A 15,554-nucleotide genomic window follows, 5' to 3' on the forward strand; every position below is an offset into this window, starting at 1 on the left:
ATTCTGAGGGAAGAAGAAGAAGAAGGAGTCCAATTCGCACTTTAGGCGTACCGCATTTTAGCCGTATACTCCTTTTCGTATATAAAAGTCCTTTTCGCACTTAGGCATACCCCAAAGTCGCAAATATTTATTCGTACCTATTGGATGTACGCATCTATTAAGTGTACAATGAGGTTTAGCCTAGGTTTAACAGTGTACATTCAATGCATGTGTACATTCAATACGATAGAATTTATGCCGACATGCCTTAAGTGCGCATGCTCAATGGAAGCAGACAAACCATAATAAAGTCTCTTTTTTTACACAAAACCAGTAATCTGAGACATATTTCAGGGCTGGATGATCTAAAAATAGGCATTCTGTAATGTTTTTCAGGTTGGCAACACCAGGTATGATCCTTTTTTAATTCATTGTTGAACTTGTTCGTCTATTGAATGATTGATGATTCGGTGATTCATTTTGTATGTTTTGGTCACCACTGCTGAGTGTGTTCGTTGTATCATCATGTATGGCCGACCCATGTGGTTCTGGGACGATCTGTGTCTGAAAAGAATTGGAACCACTGCCTTACACTTGCTTGATCGTAAGAGGCGACTAATAGAGTCTTAACACTTGGTTTGCTGTAACTCTGTGATACTGTATGCAGATTTTGATTCCATACCTCATGTTTTTATTTTGATGTAAATGAGATGTTAGTCTAAATAATGAGACCTCGGGCAGACCGATTTTACATTTTGATATTTTACGTTGTCTACCTAGAGGTCTCAACCAGAAACAATCAAAACTGTGGTGGAAACTGTGGTCAATTGAAATTACGATTTATCAGTAGTCACGATTTTTCTTTAGCCCTAACTGCTTACCTGTTGTTTTAAATCATAAATAGTAAATAAAAAACATAAGAACAGGACATATTTATCAAGAATTTCTGTTGTAAAAAATTTAAACCTCTAACGTTTCAATCGTCTTCATGTAATGGCGGTCGGAGGCGTGACCAATGAAAACGCTTCGTGTAGTAATGTGTTTACCGGTGATCGGCCATTTTCCAATATGTAGTACACTCGTGTTAAACCTTGGCATTTTTTTAACTGCCATAGTTTGAATTTTTCTCAAGAAATCTCGGTAATATATACATCATTGAAAAGGATAAATTACAGGCTTTCTATGTATATATTTCTTTTTTTATCCGTTGCATTATTATAACATAATTCCCGCCCAACGGATTCCATTGGGTGTTACTTACGCAAAGAAGAGGACAGTGCTACCACATTCTTTACCTTTTCTGGTTTGTACTCGGAGGCGGATATCGACAAGTCAAAATAATATAACGATATTCAACTCTCGAGTACAATTATTTGGACTAAATGAGATGTGAAACCAAAATTTGTAGATCTAGTCCTGTTTGGCGCCATGTAACCTATACTGTGTTGGTTGCCGTAAAACCCAAATAAATAAATCATGCATGGTCAGAAAATTGTAATTTTCAAAGTGCTTAGTTTAATTATCATTCAAATGCTAAAAGAAAAGGCAAAATGACTGATAATAAATTTAACAAAATTTATAATAAAGCGGCCTCAATAGCCTGGTGGTATCGATACCATAGCGTTAGTCCAAATAATAGGACGTTTTGGGACACTGACAGCATGATAATTTTTTACTTTCCCTGTCCTGTTACGTCCAAATTTAATCTGCATATTGCAGATAAGTAATCCCGAATGAAATCCGTTGGGAAGGTTTTTTGGTACATGTATCCCAAAATCCGTTTATATGGCACGGCCGGTAATTTGGTAACGTCGCCATTGAAAATACATGTAAAATACGCATACATAAATTTGTGGGAAATTTGCTGAATAAGAACACGTTTAGTGAGGTACAAAACAGTGAAGTACACGAATGGTCGGCCAAAGAAATTTTAAGGAAGTGTTCATTTTACACTAAGCACATCTTTAGACTTTGGAACGACATCGATCATATGTTTCCACAAAAACAAAAACATGCATACCACTGTATTATATGGCACAAATGGTTTTGGGTAGATTGGAATTATTATAATTCAAACGTTACTTTATAGGATCCATGTTTTCAGGCAGAAATGTAAAATCTCATTCTGATGAATAATCTTAGTTCTGCAGGTATTAAGCATGCGAACTAATGTTAAGATATTATTGTCATGTTGTTTTTAGACACCATGTTGCATTATTTTAGACTACTTTAATATTTTTATCACTTGAGGTCACTCCTGTACTACTGATCCCTACTAGAATTATTAAAAACACTTAAAAATATACATATTGTACATGCCAGTAGCTAAAAACTGTTTTATATGACTTATATTACACAATGCACATGGCGACGTCCTTGTACGTCAATGTAAACAGAGAGCGCAGAGAACGGTTACAAGTGTTGTTATAGACTTGAAAACAAGTAATGTTCAATATTATATTTGCTTGAAAATCAGTATGATAGATCAAGTGTTGCTTGTTTTTAGCTCACCTGAGCCAAAGGCTCATGGTGAGCTTTTGTGACCGCTTAATGTCAGTCGTCCGTCCGTTGTGTGTCGGCCGTCGTGTGTCGTCCGTCCGTCAACATTTTCTAAAAAAATCATCTTCTTGAAAACCACTGGGCAGAATAATAACAAACTTCACAGGAATGATCCTTGGGCGGCCCCCTTTCAAAATTGTTCAGAATTGAATTCCATGCAGAACTCAGGTTACCATGGCAACTGAAAGGAAAAAAACTTTAAAAATCTTCTTATTCAAAACCACAGGGCCTAGGGCTTTGATATCTGGTATGTAGCATCATCTAATGGTTCTCTACCAAGATTATTCAAATTATCTCTCTAGGGTCAAATATGGCCCTGTCCCAGAGGTCACATGGTTTACATAGAGTTATATAGGGAAAACTTTGAAAATCTTCTTGTACAAAACCGCATGGCCTAGGGCTTTGATATTTGGTATGTAGCATCATCTTGTGTTCCTCTACCAAGAATGGTCAGATTATCCCCCTAGTTTCAAATATGGCCCCGCCCCGGGGGTCCCAAGTTTTACATAGACTGATACAGGAAAAAAAGTTTAAAAATCTTCTTGTCTGAAACCACAAGACATAGGCCTTTAATATTTGGTTTGTAGCATTGTGTTATGGTTCTCAACCAAAATTGTTCAAATTGTACACCTGGGATGAAAAGAGGCCCTGCCCTGGGGGTCCCAAGTTTTACATAGACTTATATAGGGAAAAAACTTTAAAAGTCTTCTTGTCTGAAACCACAAGACTTAGGCTTTTGATATTTGGTATGATGTATTGCCTAGTAGTCCCCTACCAAAATTGTTCAAATTATGCCCCTGGGGTTAAAAGAGGCCCCGCCCTGGGGTCACTTAGTTATTATATGAGTTATATGGGAAAAAATAATTAAAAATTATCTGATCCTATTTCCAAGACTGTTTAATTATAATTACCTGATGACTCCCAAGTAATATGACGTCACTTGACTGTGACCTTGACCTGCTGACCTACTTCCTTGATTTTCAAGATACAGTTTTGCACACCGATCTTAAAACTGACTTTCATTGACCATGAATTTGACCTACTGACTACTGACTTTCTTAATATTTTAGCATCAGTTTGACATTTGAAACATGTAGCTCATATTACTCAGGTGAGCGATTCAGGGTCATCATGACCCTCTTGTTATAAAGAATTCACATTTTGGTGAAAAAGTAGGCATTTTAATATTTTTAGCAAATCAAGAAGTATTAACTGTGCCATATTACCTGCCACAGGGCTACAATGTATTTGTAACAAATACATCTCTGATAATGAATTTATGTTGACATTAAAGATAATATTGCCTCGCTGACATTTTTTGAATGTATATTTTGTGTTTTGATTCTTCTATTTAGTGTCATCGGCAGTCTGCTGTGTATTGAAATCTAATCCTTAGTAAACTTGGGAAACATCGTATTGTTTAGAGATCTAGTATTTATCCAGTCTTGATTTGAACGAAATTACAGTGTCACTGTTGACTATTTGAAATTTTCCTCTTGTAAGTTATTCCACACTGTTATAGGACGACGTCCAAAGGAGTTTAACCGTAATGACTTATTATACACCCGAAGGGACGTATTATGTTATGACGCTGGTGTCCGTCCGTCCGTCTGTCCGTCTGTCCGTTAGCAATTTCGTGTCCGCTCTGTAACTCTTGAACCCCTTGAAGGATTTCAAGGAAACTTGACACAAATGTTCACCACACCCAGACGACGTGCAGAGCGCATGTTCCGGATGTCTCGCTTCAAGGTCAAGGTCACACTTAGGAGTCAAAGGTCATATCAGTTTGTTTCGTGTCCGCTCTGTAACTCTTGAACCCCTTGAAGGATTTCAAGGAAACTTGACACAAATGTTCACCACACCCAGACGACGTGCAGAACGCATGTTCCGGATGTCTCGCTTCAAGGTCAAGGTCACACTTGGGAGTCAAAGGTCATATCAGTTTGTTTCGTGTCCGCTCTGTAACTCTTGAACCCCTTGAAGGATTTCAAAGAAACTTGACACAAATGTTCACCACACCAAGACGACATGCAGAGCGCATGTTCCGGATGACTTGCTTCAAGGTCAAGGTCACACTTAGGGGTCAAAAGTCATTTCAGTTTGTTTTGTGTCCGCTCTGTAACTCTTGAACTGCTGGAAGGATTTCAAAGAAACTTGGCAGAAATGTTCACCACATTGCAACGATGTGCAGAGCGCATGTTCCGGATGACTCGCTACAAGGTCAAGGTCACACTTAAGGGTCAAAGGTCATATATGACTTTGCTTTGTGTATATTGCTCTGCATTGCAGTGCTCTTGTTTTTATTTGGCAGATCTCTTCTTTTGTACTTACAATAATTTTTTTTTGAATTACTTCCCTTTTATGTTACTATAAATAGCTTATTTTGAAACTTTTTTATTATTGGCCGTAGGGAAAAACCGAGACCACTTTTCTGTGGTACAACATGGATGGTACCTCCAATTTTAAGGTGTATTTTTACATACCTGTACCTGATAAAGATTTTTTTGTAGACTTTGAAATTATTTTTGTGGACTTAGATTTGTTTTTTGAAGTTTTGAAGTTTTCCTTTTGTTGTTCCAGTCCTTTGGGGCTTCAACAGTCAAGTTCTTAAAATTTTGCTCCTATCCTATGATGTAAGCCTTCGGGCGTATATTGCCCCGCTTGGCGGCGCTCTTGTTGGCTTTTGGTTTGTAGAGTTTCAAATTGTGACCTCTTGTACCACTCATGATTTCCAGCAAAACTGAAGAAAGTGTTCATGTTTACATCATCGATCTTGTGTATTATTTCAACACCTGGATCATATCAAATCTTCTTCTACGATGATCCAATGCAGGGAGATTCAATTCCTTTAACCTCTCATTAATAAGAAAGATTACACATGTATTTTCAAAGATTTAAGTCTCTTTTTTTTAAAATTATGGATTATATTCAACCCATTAGAAGTTTTTACATGAATAGTAATGTTTAATTTATTGGAGCAAGTAAGTTTGACCAGTATTTTATTACTTTTTTGGATGTTTAAACGTCTTCGTTTTCCTAACAGTAAAATGCAGATACGAGTAAGGCTTAGTGGGATGACAATTATGAAATAACAGATCATAAAATAAGTCATCCCGATGAGCCAAATAAGTAAGGCTACCATAGCGTCCACTTCAACTGTGGGAGGTCGAGAGTTTGATCCCCTGCCGGCTGCCGCGTCATATGGAAGATGTGAAAAATGGTACCAGTACCAGTACCACAATACAAAAAAATGTAGCTCCTTTGTTTAGCGCTCAGCATTAAATTTTAAAGTAGTCCAAATAATAAGATGGTTTGGGGTAGTCAAACTAATTTGACACGATCATAGGAAATATTGAGATAATTTTTTTCATATTGGCAATATCTCCACTCACGTCAAACACTCGAAAGACCAAAATAGTGGAGGAAATTTCGGATGAAATTTTCATTGCTGCCGACGAAATGCTGATTATGTCACAAATTGGCCATAAATTCAAATAAAACTTACATACATTATCAAGAAGGGATTCAATTCCTCATTGATTATGTTAAAATTATCAAATTATTTCCAAAATTACGAATTTTCTGGTGATTTAAACTGATGTTTGTATTGTACACGATTAAGGTTTACATCATCTACACAGCATTATGCACAAGCAATAAAACCAGTAACTTTACACGACTGTGTTAGTGTGTACTGTGATTTATCCTCCATTACTTTGGTCCTTCGAAATCTAAACTTCGAATTATTTCGACTAGTTTCGGGACAGTGTAGTAACTTTTGACTGTTGCTGTCCAGTCACGTCAAAACTTATTCTGCGTATTTCTGTTGGGAAATCTCCAGTGAAATCTGTTGGGAACATTTTCTGGTATATGTTTATGATGTATTTGTTATGTTACATCTCTGATAATGAGTTTATGTTGACATTAAGGTTTAGGAGTAATTCATCAGAACCCAGAAATATTTGATAAACAAACAGCATCTTTACCAACAATCTACCTGACTATTACATGTTCTGCCATTATAAATGTCCTGTATGTTGGATACTAGAACATTCTGAAAAAGTTGTCCCCCTTTAAAAATGAATGCTCTTTGTAAAGAAAACAATCGGCAATTGCCGAAAACTAGGGTCCACATAGTTATGTGAAATTTCAGCACCAGGGCATTATTGCAAATGCAACAGAACCAAGACATGTTACAGTTCTTCGAAAATGATGAGATTTTAAAGATGTTGAACTGTCAGAAAGAGTGGCCCCTGTATACAGTTCTTTTCCGACATTCAGTGTATATATTAATATACCTTTTTCTAAAAAATCTTCTTGAAAACCACTGGGCAGAATTCCACCAAACTTCACAGGAATGATCCTTGGGTGGCCCCCTTTCAAAATTGTTCAAAGAATATAATTCCATGCAGAACTGGTTGCCATGGCAACCGGAAGGAAAAGCTTTAAAAGTCTTCTCATCCAAAACCACAAGGCATAGAGCCTTGATATTTGGCATGTTACATCATCTAATGGTCCTCCATGAAGACTGTTCAAATTGTGCTCCTGGGGTGAAAAGAGACCCTGCCCCGGGGATGACAAGTTTTATATAGACTTATACATGTTATATAGGAAAAAATCTTCAAAAATCTTTTGTCTAAAACCACAAGACCTAGGCCTTTGATATTTGGTATGCAGCATTGCCTTGTGGTCCTCTACCAAAATTGTTCAAATTATAACCCGGGGGTGAAAAGAGGCCCTGCCCTGGGGGGTCTCAAGTTTTACATAGACATAATATTATATATATATATATATGAAAAAACTTTAAAAATCTTCTTGCCTGAAACTTCAAGGCCTAGGCTTTTGATATTTGGTATGTTGCATTGCCTTGTGGTCCTCTACCAAAATTATTCAAAATATGCCCCTGGGGTGAAAAGAGGCCCTGCCCTGGGGGTCCCAATTTTATCATAGGGAAAAAATAAAAATCTTCTTGTCTGAAAGTTCAGGGCCTAGGCCTTTGATATTTGGTATTTAGCATTGCCTAGTGGATCTCTAACAAGATTATTCAAATTATGCGCCTGGGATGAAGAGAGGCCCCGCCCTGGGGGCCACTTGTTATACGAGTTATATAGGAATAAATACTTCAAAAATTATCAGATCATATTTCCTAGACTGTTTAATTATAATTACCTGATGACCTCAAGCGATAAGGGGTCACTTGACTGTGACCTTGACCTGCTGACCTACTTTCTTGTTTTTTTACAGCCTTGAAATTTGGATGACATGTACAGTTTTGCACACCGATCTTAAAACTGACTTTCAGTGACCATGAATGTGACCTGCTGACTAACTTTCTAATAACAATTCAGGGTCATCATGACCCTCTTGTTATAAGTAAACTGACAATCATTCTGTAGGGTAATATACCTGTTTTATATGCTGCTTAATTATGCCCCCGAAGGGAGGCATATAGTTTTTGAACCGTCTGTCGGTCTGTCAGTCGGTCGGTCAGTCTGTCCGCAATTTTCGTGTCCGGTCCATATCTTTGTCATCGATGGATGGATTTTCAAATAACTTGGCATGAATGTGTACCACAGTAAGACGACGTGTCGCGCGCAAGACCCAGGTCGGTAGCTCAAAGGTCAAGGTCACACTTGGACGTTAAAGGTCATTTTTCATGATAGTGCATTCGTGTCCGGTCCATATCTTTGTCATCCATGGATGGATTTTCAAATAACTTGGCATGAATGTGTACCACAGTAAGACGACGTGTCGCGTGCAAGACCCAGGTCCGTAGCTCAAAGGTCAAGGTCACACTTAGACTTTAAAGGTCATTTTTCATGATAGTGCATTCGTGTCCGGTCCATATCTTTGTCATCCATGGATGGATTTTCAAATAACTTGGCATGAATGTGTACCACAGTAAGACGACGTGTCATGCGCAAGACCCAGGTCAGTAGCTCAAAGGTCAAGGTCACACTTAGACGTTAAAGGTCATATTTCATGATAGTGCATTGATGGGCGTGTCCGGTCCATATCTTTGTCATTCATGCATGGATTTTAAAATTATTGGGCATGAATGTGTACCACAGTAAGACGACGTGTTGCGCGCAAGACCCAGGTCCATAGGTCAAAGGTCCTAAACTCTTAACATCGGCCATAACTATTCATTCAAAGTGCCATCGGGGGCATGTGTCATCCTATGGAGACAGCTCTTGTTTTCATATGAAATTACCCTTTCTTTCTACGATATATTGTTGTTATACCCCCACAAAACGAAGTTTGGGGGGGTATATAGGAGTGAGCTTGGCAGTCGGTCGGTCTGTCGGTTTTGCATGGTTTCCGGATGATAACTCGAGAAAGGATTGACCAATTGAAATAATTTTTGGTACACAGGTGTAACATCAGAAAATACAGGTCAAGTTCGAATTTGGGGTCAGTAGGTCAAAGGTCAAGGTCACAGTGACCCTGAACAGTTAAACGGTTTCCGGACAATAACTTGAGAACGTTTGGGCCTAGGATCATAAATTTTGGTACACAGGTGTAACATCATGAAATGCAGGTCAAGTTTGACTTTGAGGTCTGTAGGTCAAAGGTCAAGGTCACAGGGACTCAGAACAGTTAAATTGTTTCCGGATGATAACTTGAGAACGCTTGGGCCTAGGATCATAAATTTTGGTACACAGGTGTAACATTATGAAATGCAGGTCAAGTTTGACTTTGAGGTCTGTAGGTCAAAGGTCAAGGTCACAGGGACTCGGAACAGTTAAATGGTTTCCGGATGATAACTTGAGAACGCTTGGGCCTAGGATCATAAATTTTAGTACACAGGTGTAACATCATGAAATGCAGGTCAAGTTTGACTTTGAGGTCTGTAGGTCAAAGGTCAAGGTCACAGGGACTCTGAACAGTTAAATGGTTTCCGGATGATAACTTGAGAACGCTTGGGCCTAGGATCATAAATTTTAGTACACAGGTGTAACATCATGAAATGCAGGTCAAATTCGACTTTGAGGTCTGTAGGTCAAAGGTCAAGGTCACAGGGACTCGGAACAGTTAAATGGTTTCCGGATGATAACTTGAGAATGCTTGGGCCTAGGATCATAAATTTTGGTACACAGGTGTAACATCATGAAATGCAGGTCAAGTTTGACTTTGAGGTCTGTAGGTCAAAGGTCAAGGTCACAGGGACTCAGAACAGTTAAATGGTTTCCGGATGATAACTTGAGAACGCTTGGGCCAAGGATCATAAATTTTAGTACACAGGTGTAACATCATGAAATACAGGTCAAGTTCTACTTTGAGGTCAGTAGGTCAAAGGTCAAGGTCACAGTGACTTGGAACATTTAAACGGTTTCCGGATGATAACTTAAGAATGCTTGGGCCTAGGATCATGAAAATTGATAGGGAAGTTGGTTATGACTAGTAGATGACCCCTAATGATTTTGAGGTCAGTAGATCACAGGTCAAGGTGACAGTGACCCGGAACATTTAAACAGTTTTCGGACAATAACTTGAGAATGCTTGGGACTAGGATCAGGAAACTTAATCTGGAGGTTGGTCATATCAAGCAGATGACCCATATTGATTTTGAGTTCCAAAGGTCAAAAGTCATTTAAACTTTTTACGGACAATAACTTGAGAACGCTTGGGTGGAGGATCATGAAACTTCATAGGGAGGTTGATCATGACTAGCAGATGACCCCTGTTGATTTTGTGGTCAGTAGGTCAAAGGTCAAGCAAGTTCGGCTTTGACATTGGCTTAGTTCTGTGACAAGGCCATATTGTGGTGGTATAATTCGTCACTCTTGTGACAACTCTAGTTTGAAATTTTTTTCTCAAATGTAAGGCTAAGCATTGAAGCAAGAAATTGCCCCACTGACATTTTTTGAATGTATATTTTTTAGGGATATCAACAGAAAAATTGTTTTTAAGATAATCTCAATCCTTTTGATTTAGATGAAATCTATGAATCATTAGAAGGTTTTTGCAGCTTATTTCTTCAATTTTGACAAAGAAACGACAAAGTTTTTGCCATTTGAAAATTTAAAATTATGTTCCCTGTTCAGTTACCTGCTGTCACATTTCAACTCCAAGTACAAAATGTGCTATTTTTAGATATTTAAATGCGCTATAGACATACTAAATTAGACTAACTGAAGTCCTTAATCACTGTGTCAAAAGTGGATAAATGTCGAATGTAAGAGATAGCTTCTATATTTCATCACAACTGAACAAGCATTTGAAAGAGTGCTGTCTCCTTTGACATTGCTGTAATATTTTGTGTTTTGTTTCTGCAGTTTAGTATCATCAGCAGTACACTGTGTATTGAAACCGGTGTCATGGTAGATATACCCTTGCACCTGTTCACAGATTGAAAGACTCTTATAAAAAATTATGCTTTATATACAACTCATTAGAACCTTATACATAAATATTTATGTTTAATTTATGGAAGCAAGTAAGTCTGACCAGTATTTTATGACTCTTTTGGATTTTTAAATGTCTTCCTCTGCTAGTTGGAAAATGCAGATATGGGTAAGGCTTAGAGGGATGGCAGCCATGAAATATCAGATATCCCATTAAGCTGAATGAGTAAAGCTACATTAAGACGGAAACTGGCTTTTTTTTCTCATACCCTGGTGGCGACGGATTTCATCAGGAATGAGGGGTCAAGAGTGATTAATATAAATTGTAGAACTTGAACCAAATTGACCTAAAATAAAATGAGTACAAAAGTATAAAGTAAACTAAAGATGGCTAACACAACAACATTCTGTTGTTAAAACATTTTAGCCTCAGAGATGTTTATATGCTATTACAGATCTCTGAGCTGAAACAGAAATTCAGTCTGTAATAAAGATAGGGTTGTGTGTTTTTTTAACTCTCTTGAGTGCTCAAGGTGAGGTATTGTGACTGGTCATTGTCCGGCGTCCATCGTCCATCAACATTTGCCTTGTGAACAGTCTAGAGGCCACAGTTGTGACCCAATCTTTATGAAGCTTTGTCAGAATGTTCGTCTTGATGATCTCTAGGTCAGGTTCAAAACTGGGTCATGTGGGATCAAAAACTAGGTCACCCGGTCAGATCAAAGGAAAGGCTTGTGAACACACTAGAGGCCACAACTGATTCAAACTTGACCTAGAGATCGTCAAGACAAACCTTCCAATTCTCATGACCAATTCTCACGAGTTTCAAACTGTGGTCTCTAGAGTGTTAACAGGATTTCCCTTTGATCTGGCCTACTGACCTACGAAGTATGGAGAGCTGTCCTACTCGACCAGAGTCAGCGTCCTTCTGTGTCCGCACCTTGGTTAAAATTTTGATGCACATTCTCTTTTTGTCTGTAATAACATGATGAATTTGTTTCAGACTTAAGATAATTATTCCTCATCATCACCCACATCATATGGCACAAAGGTCATATATATTGCGCCAATTTTTCATGAATTATCCACCCTATTTACTTATAATTTCAGGTTAAAGTTTTGGTGCAATTTCACTCTATCTCAGTTATTACCAAATGGGTTTGATTCAAACTTAAAAGTAGTTGTTCCACATCATCACCCATGTTATATGACATAAGGTCCGTAACTCTTCACCAATTTTTCATGAATTATGTCCCCTTTTTACTTAAATTTAAGGTTAATTTTGATGCATTTGCACTATATCACTGTTATAACAGAAAGGGTTTGATTCAGACTTAAAATAGCTGTTCCACATCATCACCCACATCATATGACACAAGGGCCATAACTCTCGCACCAATATTTCATGAATTATCCCTATTGATGCCTCAATGATCGATTTTAATCAAGAATTGCTCGTAAAAGTCGGGAACAATCAATTGTAATTTTGAGTAATTGATTGTCGCTCAAGAGTGCACTACTAAGCAGAACTCACATAGTTTTAATGCCCCCGAAGGGAGGCATATAGTTTTTGAACCGTCTGTCCGTCTGTCAATCTGTCGGTCTGTCAGTCAGTCGGTCTGTCAGTCTGTCCGCAATTTTTGTGTCCGGTCCATATCTTTGTCATCGATGGATGGATTTTCAAATAACTTGGCATGAATGTGTACCACAGTAAGACGACGTGTCGGGCGCAAGACCCAGGTCCGTAGCTCAAAGGTCAAGGTCACACTTAGACGTTAAAGGTCATTTTTCATGATAGTGCTTTCGTGTCCGGTCCATATCTTTGTCATCCAATGATGGATTTTCAAATAACTTGGCATGAATGTGTACCACAGTAAGACGACGTGTCGCGCGCAAGACCCAGGTCTGTAGCTCAAAGGTCAAGGTCACACTTAGACGTTAAAGGTCAGTTTTCATGATAGTGCATTCGTGTCCGGTCCATATCTTTGTCATCCATGGATGGATTTTCAAATAACTTGGCATGAATGTGTACCACAGTAAGACGACGTGTCATGCGCAAGACCCAGGTCTGTAGCTCAAAGGTCAAGGTCACACTTAGACATTAAAGGTCATATTTCATGATAGTGCATTGATGGGCGTGTCCGGTCCATATCTTTGTCATTCATGCATGGATTTTAAAATTATTGGGCATGAATGTGTACCACAGTAAGACGACGTGTCGCGCGCAAGACCCAGGTCCGTAGGTCAAAGGTCCTAAACTCTAACATCGGCCATAACTATTCATTCAAAGTGCCATCGGGGGCATGTGTCATCCTATGGAGACAGCTCTTGTTCTGTTTGTTTTTTTCTCTCTCTCTGTAACTTACTCTTTTGGTTGTAGTAAAGTTTTTGAAAATGGTGAGAGATCAGACAAATCTAAAGTGCCAGATGGATTTTTCCTTGATCTGGCAATGCCCAGCCTCTTATGGAAATATTTTGGTTTACAGGAACAAATCCTGGGTGGAAAGACCTTCTGACAAGACTAATCTTGACTTGCTGGTTGTGGTTTGCCATTATGTCGGGAAACACGTTATGAAAAAAATGTATCGTGCATTGATGTCAGATGATAAGCTGAATTCCTACACAAAGCTAATCGATCCATTTTCAAATAATTCGATTAAAATATGTCTGCTTGGTTAACTATGCTTTTTTCTAGGCGTAGGGTACTGGTGTTCTGTTGTAAGAATTATTCCATATGTAGTTGTAATTCCCAACTATATATTGACTATTTCTTTCATTTATCACTGTCGAATAGTCCTTGAAAATCTAAGCTAAGTCCTTGAAAAGTCTTCTGTGACAGCTCTTGTTTTTTGTTTTGTAAAAACAATTAATGCAGGAATCTACTCTATAGACATATGTTATACGTCATTTACAGCAGTAGAGTCATCTTACAGCCGGGTATATGATGGAGTTTTCTAACATGGGTGAAAACGTTGGAGGTCAGAAACCACTAATAAAAAAATGACAGGGAACTTACTGGGAATAATGGGGGTAAGGGACAGTAAATTTGAAAATTCCACAAATCTACATTGATGCAGTGCGAATGAAATAATAAAAAAAATCCTTTCTTCTTATTTAGATAATTATGTCTCCCACCACACAGTGGTGTGGGAGACATATTGATTTACTCCTGTCAGTGTGTGTGTCACAAATCTTGTTGGCACTCTAAGTCGAACATTTCTCATCCGATCTTCACCAAACTTGAACAAAATGTGTTTGACCATAAGTCCTCGGCCAAGTTCGATAACTAGCCAGATCGGCCCAGGCACTTTGGAATTATTGCCCTTGAAAATGATTACCAACACTACCGATACAGCATTGTAGACCGGTTTCTCCAACATGTGAATTCCAGGCCACAAACAAAGATAGACTTACTGTTCAGATGATTAGGCAGTTGTGGGAGACATGCACTTTTCTCAAAAGCACCTCTTAGTCTAGTATAAATCTTATTCAACATGCAATGTTTTTCTTCTTAAGAGTTTACACATATCATAATTAATTAAAACTGTTTGAAATAACTTTTTAGAAGTATCAGTTACAGCCTGACATTGAATGAACTCTGATAATGCAATGGTTTTGAATATCTTTCCTAAGACTTGTCAGGTTTTTTAACAATCACATTCAACAGTCTTGCTAAAATTTGACTTTTGCCACTGGAAAAGATTCAGCTGTGAAAGCAGAAGAATAGAAATATAAAAAAAGTTTTTTTCCTGACTGTGCAAGCAATTGTGCGGGAATGTCCCGATGTTTGAGATTGTGTGAGTGAGCAGCCATTAACAAGTTCCAATCAATAAGGTTTAATTAACTCATCACAAACCTAACATTGTAACATTGATGAATGTATGGACAGATATGTATACATGTTATAGATTTGTATGGAAGTTGGGTGGGGAGGGGATAGAGAGGGGCTAGATATGTATCAATATTATAGATGGTAGAGTGGGGGAGAGAGTTGAAGCATCAGTCGTGCTGGGGGATAGGTGGGGAATGGCTTGAAAGCCTCATCTGGATTGGGGTGAGAGGCTTGGAGCATTACCAGTATTTGGTGGGGGTGGGGGTTTGCAGGCTTGAAGCATCACCCATTTTGAGTGGGAGGAGAGGCTTGTATAAAGGGGAGTGGGGCTTGAAGCATCACCTATATTTGGTGGGGGAGAGAGGCTTGAAGCATCACCTGTATTGGGGGAGAGAGACTTGAACATCACCTGTATTGGGGGAGAGAGGCTTGAAGCATCACCTGTATTAGAGGAGAGAGGCTTGAAGCATCACTGATATTGGATGCGGTTGGAGAGGCTTAAAGCCTTATTGGTATTGGGGGGAGAGGCTTGAAGCATCACTGGTATTGGAAGAGAGGCTTGAAGCATTAATGGTATTGGTTGCGACGGGAGAGGCCTGAAGCCTCACTGGTATTGGGGGAGAGAGGCTTGAAGCATCACTGGTATTTGTTGCGGTGAGAGAGACATTGGGGAAGAGGCTTAAAACATCACTGGTTTTGAAGGAGAAAGCCTTGAACATCACTGTTTTTGTGGGGAAAGAGGCATTAAGCTTCACGAGTATTTACTGCGACAAGAGAGGCATGAAACATCATAGGTATTGGGGAAGAGGGCGAGAGGCTGAAGCATCTACTGTATT

At 38.7% G+C, this 15,554-nt stretch overlaps 1 protein-coding gene across 1 annotated transcript in view; it reads left to right on the forward strand.

Moving 5' to 3' along the window:
* Positions 1-285: 285 nt before the first annotated feature.
* Positions 286-15,554, forward strand: part of LOC123550778 (tubby-related protein 4-like) — a 173,407-nt gene continuing 158,138 nt past the window's right edge. Inside the window, exon 1 of the mRNA XM_053540064.1 lies at positions 286-389. The gene's annotated coding sequence lies outside the window, so the exon portion shown is untranslated. The remainder of the gene's footprint in view (positions 390-15,554) is intronic.

Source organism: Mercenaria mercenaria, chromosome 4, assembly GCF_021730395.1.
Source record: "Mercenaria mercenaria strain notata chromosome 4, MADL_Memer_1, whole genome shotgun sequence".
NCBI classification, from domain to species: Eukaryota; Metazoa; Mollusca; class Bivalvia; order Venerida; family Veneridae; genus Mercenaria; species Mercenaria mercenaria.